The sequence below is a fragment of the Pelodiscus sinensis genome, chromosome 17 (genome assembly GCF_052426305.1).
Source record: "Pelodiscus sinensis isolate ZL-2025 chromosome 17, ASM5242630v1, whole genome shotgun sequence".
In the NCBI taxonomy this organism is placed as follows: domain Eukaryota; kingdom Metazoa; phylum Chordata; order Testudines; family Trionychidae; genus Pelodiscus; species Pelodiscus sinensis.
In genome coordinates, this window is record NC_143068.1 from 5647345 (window position 1) to 5662363 (window position 15019).

Genomic DNA, 15019 nt, shown 5'->3' on the forward strand with positions numbered 1-15019 from the left:
AAGTGAACTGGATACCTTCCTGGCTTGCACAGTGAATCATTAACCCACTTCTAATTCCATGGCCATCTGTGCAGTGCCAGCATCTTATATCCCTCAGTTTCACCTACAGCCCCACTGAAGACAACAGAGTTGCCCAGCTGTTGCTGAGGGCAACATTTGGTTTGCAGATAGGTGATGATGCATGAGGCACAAAGAACCCAGTTGGACTTGCAGATGTCACGGGAAGGCTGGCAGGGCTGGCACTTTACTGGTGAACCGAGTGTCTCTGCTATGAAATGGCCCTTGCAAAACAATCTCCACGACAGCATTTTGAGAGAGGCACTTTTTGGAGTAGAACTATGGTTCAGGGAAGACAAAGGTCTGAGGAGCACTGACATCCCTGTAAGTGTATTACACACCAGAACAGAATCAGTATGTTTATGTCATAGGCGCCAAGTAGGAGAAAAGTTTATAGGGCCCAGCTTGGGAATGATACAGAAGAGCTGGGATAGCTCCTACTTTTGCACAAGAAAGATTTTTTTACACTAATAGGTTCATTTTCCAGTGGGACTCCAGCGTACGCCCAGGGAAAGTTGTGGGTAGACTCCCATGCAAAGTACTAATGCAGATCAGGCAGGACGGCACATAATCCATTAATTGGGCTTTGCAAAGTGCTATTGACATGCACAGAGCCCACAAAGGAAGCATGTGTACTAATAAGAACCTCTTTGAAAATCCAACCCCCAGGATCTGCGCTGCACCAGTTCCACATTTCACTTTGATTTAATGAGACCACTTAATTGAATCCAATGTAAACCGCACACCTAACAATCACCTCCCAGACTCTGACTCAGAGCGGACTTTGGCCCAGTAGCATCAGTATAAATCCAGAGTCATTTCACTGAAATCAGTGGCCAGAGCAGAATTTGGCCTGCCATGTGCCTCTGGGGGGATGTAGTCAGAGTCCCAGCTCCGTAGAAATTTCATCTGCAACAGTCCGGCTGCCGCCCTGCAGGCATCTTTCAGTCCCATGAGAGCATGCATTGTCTGGGCCCCACCTCCAATCCACAAGTGGCACGCTCAGTAGGATGGGTTGAACCACCAGAAGGACACACACATTTTGGGGCTCCAAAAAGAACAGAAAAGAACTCCCAGAACCGGAGCCAGTTTTACTCCCGCATCCAAGAGAAGGAATTCACCACTGGGCTATGGAAAAGCCTGGACCGTCTCAGTTCCCAATATGCCCTTCCCCCACAAAGCCTGAACGACAGAAAGAAGGGGCTGGAACGGGAATGAGAACTCACTGAAGGACTGTGCCCCAGGCCTCTCCCCACTCCTGCGCGCTCAGGAGCCCAGCAGAATTACACCAGCCTCCATCAGCAGAGCTGGGGCTGGAGGGGAACTCAGGACTGTTTAAGGGTTTTTCCAAAGCCAGACGTCCCCTTACTGGGCCGCAGCGTGGGGAAGGCTTGGGTGTTTACGCAGCTCCGCCATCCAGCTGTGCCACACCGTGGTAAAAGTGAAACCCACTGAACTTATGCCACATCCCCACCAGTGCAGCTGCAGTTCTGAGGAGCAAGAGTCTGAACAAGCAAGCTGGGCCGATGCCCCCACTGTACGAGCCAGCCAGCCCCGAGTGTGGCTCTGCTGACACAGCCACAGCCTGACTGCAGCAGGTCCCGCTGCTCCTGTCACGGGCCTCTGCAAGCTCTCACATCCCTCTGCAACAGGGCCAGGTGGAGCTCATCAGCCTCCCTACCAGCTGTGACCCGCACAGGGATTTGAACTCCTGGCTCCAGCAAGATGCTACTCCCTGGCCAGCAAGCACCACCCAGCCCACTCTTCAGAGCCACTAACAACCTGCCTGCTGCTCTGCTGCTGGATGCGGATGCTCCCTGCTGATTTCAATGGGCAACATCCCGGAAAGGGCTAGACGGAGAGCGTCCGCACGCAGCATCCGAGCAGTTCATGTGCAACAGCCGCCTGGCTAGGCCTCCGTGGGAAAGCAGGACGCTTCCTTCCCGCCCGTCGGCCCCGTCTTTGCTTGGACAAGGTGCCCACGGTTGGAGACACAAGACTGAAGGGCTGGAGCGTGACGGGATTTCTAAGGCAGAGTTGAGTTCACTGGATCCCACCTCCCTCTGGGCAATTTTGTCCCATCCCATCTCCCCTCCCCCCTCCATTCCCGAGCGCCTGCTGCCCACCCTGATATCCTGGGAGGCCCAACTCTCGGTTTCTTGCTCGAGAGGTCAGGAGGTAAGACACAAACTCATTGCTTATGAGACTGCTAAGGGACCTACCTGCGGGGTCAGTGCTAGAACTGGAAATGAAGGACACCTGCATGGTCTCCAGCTTCCCCACTGACTTGCTGTGTGGCTCCGGGGAGTGACCAAGACCCATACTGACAAGAGCCCTGAATAAGCAAGGCAGCCCAAGAGCCAGGACTTGAATGACCTGCCATCTGAGGGGTCACGCACCCACAGATCGCACCAGCCTGGCCACATGGGCACTCGGCATCTCTAGGAAAACAGGTTCTAGGTGTCTAAAAAATGGGGCCCAAGAATGAACTCAGCCAGAACCGGTGACCACTTGGAAAGCTCATTGCGGGGGGAGGGGCATTCATGCCTCAGCTTCCCCATCTGTAAAGTGGGGATGAGATTCAATCTACCTCACAGACAAGCTGAGGGGCAGTTAACAAGTGTGCGTGCAGCGGTCTGGAAGCCTCAGGAAGAGAGAATTCCTTGTCATCGCCCTGTGCTTGTGTCCTGTCCTACCAAACAGCACACTTCGAAATGTGGCCCCTCTAGCAATGGGACAGAGACCCCCCCCCCCCACAATCGTAAGGCCCGAGACGTCCCTGGTCTGGGCTGGATCAGACCTGCCACCCTGGAGTTCCCACACTCTGCCTTCCACTGACAGAGCCTCTCTCCAGCGGCTGGGATGTCTCCAGGCACCAGACCTGCTGGGGGTTCCATCAGCTCAGTGCTTGCTCTGCGCCCCCAGAGTTTGGGGAGCAGTGACAATTTGCTCCCTTCTCCCCCAGGCTGGGAGGGGCCCATAATTCTGGGCGGCAAAGAACCTGCCCAGTAAGTGCCTCTCTGCTTTCCTGCCAGTGGTGGGGTCAATGGCCTCACAGCCATAGGGAGGGGGAAGTTCTCACCCCCCAACGCCGCGTCCTATCCCCGTCTGGGTTTTCCTTGAGCCCAATTCCAATGCCAGACAACAGGGCCCAACTCTCTCTCCCGCCCCCTGAAACACAAACACGGACGCCAGGAAAGGCCTCTGCCCGCCCAGCACAACAACCTGAACTAAGGGGACAGCCACTGTTCTAACAGCCCAGCAGCAGAGACTGTTCTGCCCTGCCTCCAGCAGCCAGCACACATGGGCACCCCCGGGCCATGCTAAGCCCAGGAGCTGGCCTTTCTAGAGGGGCCCTGCCCTCCGAGCAGAGGCCAGGAAGGTCTATGGGGCAGGCATGCGGCTTGCAATGGGATTCCTTTCTAGAGAGCCCCTCTCCGTACCCGCACTGCCTCACTTCCAGTAGACCAAGCAAGCAGAGCACAGATGTGGATGGGCGAGGCGGATACATCCAGGGGTTCGCTGCGTCGGCAGCTCAGGAGCAAGCGTTCACCCCCAACGGGGGTGGCTGAGACAAGTCCTGAAAGGGGCGGGAGGTTTGCTCGGTCTCTGCTGCCCCTGAACAAAGTGCACCGCAGTGTGTAGATACCAGATACCAGGGGTGCAACAGAAAAAGCCAGGCTGGAGTCTCCGGGTCCCTAGGCAGGGTGAGCCTGAGGGGCAGATCACACCTGGGGAAAGCACTGACCCTACACTGCAGTCATGCCAAGTCCTGTGGCTTCTCTCCCCATCAGGGATGGGCTAGTCACAGCCTTGGCGACATACTAATTAAGGTCACTGCATTCTGCTAACCAAGGCTCCCCTGTGCTTTCAATGGGCACAGAAATTTCCCTCCCTTCTTGCCTTACTCAGCTGTGTCAAGTTGTTGCCCTGGAGGCTGGCTGAGCACCCCAGGCTGTGACCTCCTCCCTCATCACCCCAGACAGTGCTCAGAGGGGCAGTCAGTTCTGCAGGCAGCGCTGGCACGGTGCCAGAGAGCATCGCCCAGATAAAAGTCAGCACGGAGGTCCTGAGCGCCCAGTGGGCATGAAGGCTGCTTGCTGCCGTGTCCTGGCCAAACTGTAACTTGGGCGATTCCACGTGGCCTACCCACAACTCCCTTGGCAGTTTCAGCTGGACATAGTCTGCACTGCTGCTCCGACATAACCCTGCTGTTTAACATTGCTGCCTTGCCAATGAGCTTCTCCCCAGTCAGGCTAGGTCTAGACTACAGTCCATTGTCGGAAAAAGCTACGCAAATTGCCCTCTGCGATTTGCGTAGCTTTTTCCGATAGCTTTTCCAGAAGAGGCTTTTCCACCATTTGGCCCCATTTAGATCGGGCCAAATGACGGAAAAGCCTCCTCTTTCAGAGGAGCCCTTATTCCTCATAGAACGAGGTACACAGGGCTCCCCAAAAGAGCGCATTTGCTCTTCCGCAAAAAAAACGCGTTCCCTGGACACGGAGGAGTTTTTCCGGGATACCTCTGGAAAAACACACCAGCCTAGACGTACCCTCAGCTGCGTTTTACCAGCAATGCATGCCGAAAAGATGCCTACACAAAGAAGATATACAGACATATGATATATTATCCCCCAACCTCAGTGATGTCACACAAGGGCTGAACTTGGGCCATGGTATCGGACAGTGCTTTTCGGCCTTGGGATGAAAGACACTATAACATACAAGTCCTGTCTCCTCCAGGTTACACCCACCCACATCCAGGGCAGGACTGTACCCAACAGCAAGTTTTCTTTGTTCTGTCCAGTCTAATTTGGAAGAGTCCTCAGAGATGAGGCATCTTCCCTTGACAGACAATTCCACAGCTAGATCCATGTGTAAGGCTGGAAATTTCCCCCATCCCAAAATTCAGCCTAAATTTTGCCCAACCCAATTCCATCTCTCACTGCCAGTGATGTACCTAGTAATGCTATTTGTTATAATCAAACTCCAGCCAAACTCTCCACTTGGAGACTCAGCTGCTAACCAGCACCCTCTCTGCATTGGGGAAAAGGGAAAACAGAACAAAACAAAATACTACACATGTGCACAAAACCCCCCAGAAATGCCCAGCAACTTCCCATGCTATCCAATAGCAACAAAAGCTCCTACCAACAGAAAGTGTGCCCAATCAATAGTGTATCTAATTAGAACATTTAATTACTTCCATTGTTCATTGTTCCCCAAACCAGATCATTAGAAAAACTAGCAACACCCTTTTTAGTATTCCAGATCCTTCACACGGTACCTGGATGGTAGCTCCAACACCCCCTCCCCCCAAGACATACTGGATTATTAAACAGTCTGTGTTCCCCCATCCCAGCTCCAGCCTCCCTCCTGGTCTTGAAACCCTCCTTGCTTTAGATGCGGTTCCCAGGTGCACACCTGACTGCCTCTGTCTAAAAACACTTTCCACTTGCACTAACTGCAACAAACAAGATTAGTCAATTACAAAGGGAGTCATTAAAAACGCACCTTCCCCTTCCCAGCCGCTGGGCATGTAATGAAATGGCTCGCTCTCTCCCTGTCAAGATGCAGCTCCTTTCCAGACCCAGGACACAATAAGAATCAAAGCTAAAAATACTCTCTGATTTTCGCTACCATGGCACCTGGCAGTAGTGAAATGGGGGGAGGGGAGAAGTGGAGGGCTGTGGATGTGTTTTAAACACTTAATGAAGCTTCAGAATGCTGTTTGATCACTCCTCATTTATCTGGAATTTCAGAATGGATAAAAACCAAACAAGCATTCCCTTTGTGCAGCAAGGGAGAGAGGACCCCACCCTGCGCATTTTCCTTTCTGTGATACCAGCCCATGCATCCTAGATCCCCCTGCTAGCCAACATTTGGGGAGGAGGAAGTAAGAGGAGGCAGACATAGGGAGAAAGTTGAGGTAAACGGTGGTATTGGGTTACTTTTGCAAAGATTAAAACCCCAGCTGGAGTCATTTTGTGCAAGACCTCTCTACACCCTGCACGGTCCAGTGTTTTATCCACTCTCCAAATGGGATGTTAAGTATCAGTTAACGGAATAGTCAACCTCATGAATTCTTATCAGGTAGTCGACTGTTCTATAGTCCCCGGGCAGCCCCTATCCGGGGGTGAGGGGTCTGAGCTCCCGGACCCGGCACAAGCCGGAACTGAGCAGGGCTGCCTGACCATCTGCCTCCTAATACACTTTAAATACAGAGGGGGTAGGTCCAGGACCCAGTGCAAGCCGGGACTGAGCTGGGCTGCTGGCCAGCTTGCGAAACAATTTACTGGCAAGAGGTGGGGGGCAAATGCTGTAGTCCTGTGGTCCCCAACCTTTCGGGGCTGCCGGGCGCCTGTGGGTGGGGCCGCTCACATGCTGCACGTCCAGGGATGGGGCCACACATGCGCCGCGTGCCTGGGGACAGCACCGCACATGTGCCACGTGCCCGGGGCAGGGGCCGCCCCACGTGTCATGCGCCGGGGGTGGGGCTGGCCCAGATGATTCAGCGGGCAACATAAATGCCTCGACGGGTGCCATGGCGCCCACGGGCACCGCGTTGGGGACCACTGTTAAGTCTATAGCATTAACCTATACGCTTTTGATTATCAGTTAATTGGATCATCGACTATACTATTAGACCCCTAGTCTCCAATACCATATGCAGGCATGTCAGTCTCTCCTGCACATTGTGGGGAGCACAGCATCAGACAGGAGCAGAGCAGGAAGAGATGCAGAGACCTGCTGGATCATGGTAGACTCTATTGACATCCACAGGCAGGACACTTGCCCTGAAAGAGGATGGATTGGACAGTAAATGGCCACTGTAGCTCGTCTTCTCCCGAAGGCCAAGAGCCCTAGTAAAGCTGCTGACCTGAGGAGATTTGTGGAGCTGACACTTTACATTCATTTGTCTTGTGTTGTAAACAGAACGAGGCCACCATAGTACCCTGTGATCACAGGCTCTGGGCTGCCATGCAGAGGACTTGGGACCATTTCCAGTACTGGCTCTCTCCAGAAGCAAGTCCAGGGACAACGAGAGCAGATGCAGCCCCAGGTGGCATTAACCCCAGATGAAATCAAGCCTTGTCCTTCATGGCTGGTGGCCTCAAAGGGAGGGGCTGTGAATTAGGGAGGGAGGGAAGGACACACGGGGATAGTGAAACAGCAGCACAGAAAAGTTCCATGTGAGCTTTTCACAAGGCACAGTCGCACTGGATCTACCCTGCCCACGAGGTTCTGCCCAGTGCACCTCTCTGGCACCAATCCGGAGCTCGCCTAGAACGTTTGCCTTCCTGCTGTCAATCCTCACAAGCATGTATTTCCCCTCGGTCTATACCAAGGGGAAACTGAGGAATGCGGCTTAGGGCCGAAGAGTTACTGGCTCTCAGGGCTGTGTTCAACCCACTGGCCCACATTCTCTGTCTGCTAAAGGCAAGTGAGCCTTGGCTCCCAGCCCAGCCTCAGCATCATCATAGTGTGTTCCCAGGTGCCTGGGAATGCTTCACTCCCACCGGCGGGCCCAGAACGACAGACGCTGCATCACGCTCTACCCTTGCAGACGAGACGCCGGCTGCCAGGCTCTCCGAGGAACAGCTCCCCAGCCTCCCGCTCCACTCCCAGGAGGCACAGGCAGCAGCCCATCCCCCTTTCACCATGTGCCCCTGTGCACACTCAGGTCTCAGGCAACGCAGCTGCTTCCAGCTCAGCCCTGAAAGGGTCCGGCGAACGGTGTTCCACACCAGGACTGTGAAACACGCCAGGGTGGTGCCCTCTGCCATCACTTCCCATCACCTGTCTCCCCCGGAGCCAGCCCAGCCCTGAGCAGGACAGGGGCCCAGCCATTTCCTGCCAGCTTTGAAAACTCTATTCAGGCTTCCCCCTAAAAATCTTATGCTTCTTTTCCCACCTCTGTGACTGCAATGAAAACCCGCTGACTCAGAGCCCTCTGATGGCTCCAGCGAGAACAATAGGCCACTCAGCCGAAGCCGTCACATTCTCCAGCAAGCGCGTTTTCCGACGGCGTGTCGGAGTAGCATATTGATACCGGTGCATGGGAGTGTCTATGCAGATGAGCACTCGGAGGCTGGGGAATCGTCTCAGACTCGTGTTTCTGACTTGGGAAAGGGCTTCAATGGAAAGTGACAGGCCCCAAAAGGAAAGCTAGGCCGGCTTAACTCCCAGCCCAGATCTGCCATGAAACCAAAAGCCCTATGAAAGCGAGGGCTTTCCCCTCTCTGTGCCACCTCCGCCCCATCCTCCAGTCACCTGAGCCGCAATGATATTGTCCTCACAACACCCTCCCTCCAGGCAGGGAAACAGCTGGAGCAACGGGGCACGGAAAGACATGCTCCAGGGCACCTCGCAGGGAGCTGGGATCTGAGCCCAGCCCTCAGCGTCCTCACTAACGTCCCAAGAAGTCACACTCCAGCTTGGGGGCAGATTTTCCAAGGCACAAACAGGAGCTTGGTGCCCAACTGCCCTGTGAGCATCTGAGAACGACCTACCTGGCCAGCACAGCACAGAAACACCAGTGCAAGTCACAGTGCTGGGGGAAATAGTATTAACCCACAGAGGTCCAGAGAATGCTTCTTATTGCCACTCGGCTCACCCCGGGATATGGGGGCTAGTATATGAATCAGAGAGACGCTGAGAGTCAGCAAGAGAGAGGCCTGAAGGCCAACAGGTTGGATCTGCAGTAGCACCACCGGATCAAGGCCAGCACTCCCACGGACGATCCAGCCATGACAGCTAACAGGCAGTCACAGGCAAGTAGCAGAGACCAGCACCCTCAGGAGCCCTGGTGTCAAACAGCAGCTACCCCCAGGACAGCTGTGCTCCCCACACACTCCTAGAGAGCCAGAGCCTGGCTTTGCTGTCTGTGCTGATGGCTGATGCCTCTGTTACTACCTGAAGTTGCTGTTAAAGCAAGAAACACAATGTAGGTTGTAAAAAGAAAAGACAAATACTCCACTGCCAGCAATTGCTGATCTGGCAAGGGGACACGGGAGGCTGTGCTAGGTGCAAAGAACCTGGGGGCGGGAGGATGTAGAGGCTGCATTTGTAATACTACACACAGCTTGCATCCCGATAAGGACTAGAATGAGAGCCAGGGCATGCATACAATCTGTGTGTGTGTGTACGTGTATGTGTGTGTATGTGTACACACAAGTTTAAGGAGGAAAGGGGGAGGCCATTACAATCAAGGGCTGGCACTGAGAGCTCACCACACAGTCCCTGTTCTCACTGCCCAGGGCCAACCGCAGCACTGGATGGAGTCTCCAAAGCATCAGTCTCCTCTGAACACAGGCACCTACCAGGAAGCTACCTATGTAATTAAACAGGCTCCAGTCCAGTGACCACACAAGACCAAGGCCTTGCCATTCAGGGGGATGCTCCCCACTTCTAGCTCTCTCCCATAAACCTGCCCAGTCTCTCCACTACTCTCATTGCTCAACTGTGTCTAGCTTGAAAAAGACAAAGAAACATTGCAGCGAGAGGCTAAACCAACTCCCTGCGAGCACAGTCATGCTGCACATAGCCCAGACTGTGTCAGGGAATGGGATCTCACGAGTACAGAGTTCTCAGGTGGTTTGCAGTGAGACAAACATAAAAATTGGTTTACAATCCAGCATAGAAGCATCGTGTGTGTGTGTGTCTACAGATACGCCCCCACACATAATAACATAGCTCTGGACATTAACACACACGTAGGCAGGCAGCCACTGTGGACTAGAGGCCGTGGCTACACAGCAGCGTTATTTCAGAATAAATTAACATAGTCCACGTCTACACATAATGTTGAAATAATGTCAAGTTGGAAGACTTCTTACTCCAACTTCCATAACCCTCATTGTACGAGGAGTGAGGGAAGTCAAGGAAGAGTGCTCTAACTTGGACTTACTGCTGTGTAGACAGCGCCAAAAGCCAAGATAAGCTATTTTGAATTAAGTTACGCAATTGACATAGCTCAAGTTGTGTAGCTTATTTCGGCTTTAGCCCTGCTGTGTAGACGTGCCCTAAGATAGCAGAGAAGAGCAAAGCCATAAAAGAAAAAAAGGAATCATTAGGGCCCACCAATGCAGCATAACTCAGACTAATAATATACTTAACACATCTCTAGCTCTTTAGAGCTTAGAAGCAGAAAAACATCAAGCACACCTAATGGCAGAAAATTGAGGAAAAGGAGGATTTATGCTGAAGATCAGGGTAAAGCATCATGACAGCGAGATTGATTAGAGCATGGAACAATCTCTCCACGGAAGTGGGGAAAGCTGCTCCTCTAGGGAGGTCTGAAATTAGACTGAGAAAGGTCCAGTGAATACTCCGTAACGCGCTAACTCCCGCCAACCCCTCGATGATCTCTAACTTCCATGACACAGTGTATAAATTAAAGGGCACATTTAATCTGTTTGTTGCTCAGAAAAAGCCCATAATTTCAGATACTGAGCGAAGCATTAGAAATGCAAGAGGGGAGCAATGCTGTGGTGGAAATAATCCATCTTGTGAATGCACCAACGGTACAGGAAGGAGACTTACAAGGTCCCGTCCCTTTGCACAATCTCGGGTATGATCAGACAATTAAGGAAGCACTGTGCTTCGTTATACCTCCAGAGCCTACCTCCTGCCATCTGATGAGATTCCAAAAATAACCCTGCAAATATGCAGGGACACATTCCAAGTTAATCCTGGCTCCCCACACACTCCCCTCTCATGTAAATTATCCTCCTGACATCAACACTCCTGCAGCGGATAGGGAATCAGACACATTTTTTCACCTCCATTTGCAGTTTATTGTTTGGCCGGGTGATTTATTTAACCCCTCAGCTGCCAGAGACTGGGAAGTGTAGCACTAACTGTTCTGAACATCCACATGAAAAAGAGCTTCTCTGGAGTAGTACAGGAGAATTGGCGCGGGCGCATGGGGAACTCTTCTCCAGTAACTGTGATCACAACAAAATGTTAAGAGAGAGCTGAGTCCTAAGGCCCAGCTCTGCTCTAGTCTCAGAAGGTGGCTAACCATCCCCAACCATGTCACTGCTGCAAGAGCCAGCCCCAGGTTGGGGAGGGGGAACAGCAGCTTGCTATTCTCCCAGAGATGTACACAGGCCCTGCCCTGTACAAAGGTGTGGGAAAGTAAACAGTGCGTAAAGCTCATTAACCAGTTCGGAGGCATCAAGGAAACTCCAGGTAGTGGCAGAGAGAGTATTCACAGCACAGCCACTGGAGGAGCAGAGATCTGGGTGTGGTGGCCAAGTCTTGCTCAAGACTGTCAGCTCTAGTGTTTCAGTGCCTGCAAGCTCCCTGAAGGGGAAGAGATGCCAACACTACCTGACCTTGGCAGAGGAGAGGTGCCCTGACAGATCACCTGCTTAGTACAGAAAAAGCCACTCCCCCTGAAAGGGCTCTCTGCTTCCTGGCTGGCTCCCCACCGCTCTCCTCTCTGCTCCACTGGGTGTGTCACTCAGGAAACCCAAACAGGTAGGTTTCAACTGGCCAGTCCCAGAAACTTTCAGCGCCAAATCTCTGTCTTCTGGGCTGCGGGTTAGCCCACCCCAGATGGGATTTTCCCTACCTCATTCCTCCCCCACTCTTGCTGCCACAGTGTAGCTCTCTCCAGCCCCTCCCTGCCAAGGACAACACCAAACACACACACAGTGCACACACACCCCGCACACACACAGTGCACACACGCACACCCTGCACACACACGCAGTGTACACACACACCCCGGACACATACACAGTGTACACACACCCCGGACACACACACACCCTGCGTGCACACAGTGCACACACGCACACCCCGCACACACACACAGTGCACACACGCACACCCTGCACACACACACAGTGCACACACGCACACCCCGGACACACACACAGTGTACACACACCCCGGACACACACACACCCTGCGTGCACACAGTGCACACACGCACACCCCGCACACACACACAGTGCACACACGCACACCCTGCACACACACACAGTGCACACACACACATCCCGGACACACACACAGCGTACACACACCCCGGACACACACACACCCCGGACACACACACACCCTGCGTGCACACACGCACACCCCGCACAAACACACAGTGCACACACGCACACCCTGCACACACACACAGTGCACACACACACACACCCCGGACACACACACAGTGTACACACACCCCGGACACACACACACCCCGCACACACACCCAGTGCACACACACACACCCCGGACACACACACAGTGTACACACACCCCGCACACACACACAGTGCACACACACACACCCCGCGCACACACACAGTGCACACACACACACCCCGCACACACACACAGTGCACACACACCCCGGACACACGCACACCCCGGACACACGCACACACACCACGTTGATCTCCGCTCTGACACAAAGCAGAGCGGGTGGGCATGTGAGGGGCAGGGCGGCTACCAGAACCAGCTGCATCCCCCCCACCCCGGTCATTTTGTTCTCTCCCCGAGGGACCTGCCCGGGAGAGCCGGGGCGGGGCGGGAGCTGCTGGCTCCGCGCTACAGTGCAGTTGCGATTGGGGGGTGGGGCCGCAGGGGGAGGCGAGGACCGAGCCTTAAAGCCAAGAGAGCAGCGGGGAAGGCGCCGGGCGCGCGGGCAGGAAGGGGCGCCCCACGCCACCCCGCAGCCCGCACTCGGGGCAGCCTGACCCGGACTGCGGGGCGCGGCGCGCAGGGAGGCAGCGGCACTTGGCACCGGGGCAGGCGCTGCAGGGAGCGGGGCTGCAGGGAGGGGGGCGCAGGGAGCAGACACCCCCCCCCGCACGCCCCCAGGCCACCGAGGCGCCCCGGCCGCCCGCCCAGGCGCAGGGCCCCGCTCACCTGGCTGCCGCTCCGGAGTCAGGCTGCGCAGGGCGCGGCGCGGTAGCCGCATCCCAGGCTCCCGGCCGCCTGCCCGGTCACAGCGACGCAGCCGCTTCCCCGCCCCGCCGCGGGACAAATCGCTGGGCGAGGGGCGGGCCGGGAGCGCGGGCTGCAGCGGCGGGAGGGGCGGGCCCAGCCCCCGCACGGGGGGGCCGCGGCTGCGGCAGCGCACCTAGGGCCGGGCGCCTGCAGCCAGGTGCGGCGCCGCCCAGAGCCGCTGCCCTGCTGCCCGGCCACGCCTGGCTCTCCCGGCGCTGGGGAGGCCGGTGCCTGGCAGAGCTGGGGCCCCGAGGGACGCGGCACCCGAACTCCCCCTCCACCCCGGAGTTGGGGTCTAGCCCGCCCCGCGCGGAGCCGGCCCCCGCTGCTACAGCTGGGCGGGATGCACAGACCGGCGGGGGATCCCGCTTCCCCGTTTTGGCCGGGCTCGTTCACACCCCTTGCTGCCCTGGGCCTGAAATCCGGGCACACACCGGGCCCAGCGGTTCGCGTGCGCGGGGGATGGGAACGTCCCATGTGCTCTGGCCCAGGTCCCGTGGCGCTGCCCGCGGGGCGCTAAGGAGCCGGAGGCTTGGTCTGTCCGGAGAGGCAACTGACAAATGCTCTTTGGGACAGAGACTGTGTCCAGCGCCTGGCACAACGGGGCCTGAGCCCATCGGACCTGACCGACCCGCCGCAAAACAACCACCGACCCGAAATGACCACAGCGGGGACCTCTGCCCTGTGCTCACAGGCAACTGAAAGGGGGAGGGAGGCTAAAGCATGGGATGAATAGTACACAACACATTCAGTATGGGGAGAGGGTCCCGCACGCTCCCCTTTGCTCCTATCAATAATCCTTCCTGGGCTTGGTTCTGCATTTCTATCCAGGGCTGACTTTAAGGGCTTATTGTTCTTCTTGTGGTGTAATCAGGTCTGTCTGGATCACATCAGATTCCAGGCAGAGCATGTTAAATTACTGCCATTCCTTATATGGCCTCAGTGCTGTGTCTGATTATCTAGGGCTGGGTGACTGTCAGACCTTGCTGCATTGATCTTTGGAAGATTAAAAACAAAACAGATGCATCTATCAATGAGCATCTGGTAAGATGAGCTCCTGGAAAGGTGACTGTCTCCAACCAGGGATAGGCCCTGGCATGAAAGGGGTAGACAGGGAAGGTGGCTAATTTCAGGGTAAAGACAAAGGCAGCAGCTATTTTATTGCTGGTGAACTCAGAGAAGGGTCTAGCAGTGATAGGTCACACGAGGTTGAAGTTTAGACCCCCATGCATGTGGTTTATGTCAATTTATATACAAATCAGGTGTTGGCCTCAGGCTCCTGACAAGTTGCCTCTTTGTCACCAGCTGTCACAGAGGCCCAGAAGCCTCATGTATCCCTATTATTAATCATAGCTGCTGGGAACAGACCCAGCCAGTATGGCCCTAGCTATGTTACAGGAGTAATCTGCCCTAACCTAAGCCCTGCTGTGGTCTCATAGCCTGTGTCTATGTTAGGGGTTTGCACTGGTGACTTGCTTTAATGTGGACAAGGCCTAAATCCATTCCACACAGGACTATGCAGCTTTCCCTATGGGTGCAAAACCAGAGAAAACGTGCCCTTAAGTCTCACGTAGTGAGCAGGCAGCCATAGAACTAGTCCCTGACTTCACATTCATGCAACCACGAGCACACGCTTGAATGAAGGCGGCTTATTTTACTGCTGCATAAAATGCCTCCCTTTATTAGTCACACTGAGGCTTTTTCTTTACAAACCACACGCCAGCAGGCAGTACCGGGAACAAAACTAAGCTGCCTGGTCTAGTGGTTAGAGCCAAGGATTAGGAGCAAGGGTCTTGTCCTCTACTGAGCTGTTGACTCACTATACAAACTTGGGCAAGTCTTTGCCTCTTTGTGCCCTGGTCAAAACCAGCTGCAAAGTCAGGCACATGGCAGAAACTTTGTGAAAAGTTCAGACACTGCATAAGAGCCAAGCTTGAGGGAGCTTTCATCCACAAATAAATTTCAACTTGTTATTCAAAATTCCCCCTGCAGTGCCCTCTGGA

General features: G+C 54.7%; 1 protein-coding gene across 3 annotated transcripts in view; it reads right to left on the reverse strand.

Annotated features, from left to right (window-relative positions):
- Positions 1-13552, reverse strand: part of EPB41L1 (erythrocyte membrane protein band 4.1 like 1) — a 168963-nt gene extending 155411 nt beyond the window's left edge. For 2 of the 3 annotated variants that reach the window (XM_089769640.1, XM_075901384.2), the window contains exon 1: positions 12936-13552. The gene's annotated coding sequence lies outside the window, so the exon portion shown is untranslated. The remainder of the gene's footprint in view (positions 1-12935) is intronic. The other variant, XM_089769639.1, reaches the window with a different exon arrangement.
- Between the last annotated feature and the right edge of the window lie 1467 nt (positions 13553-15019).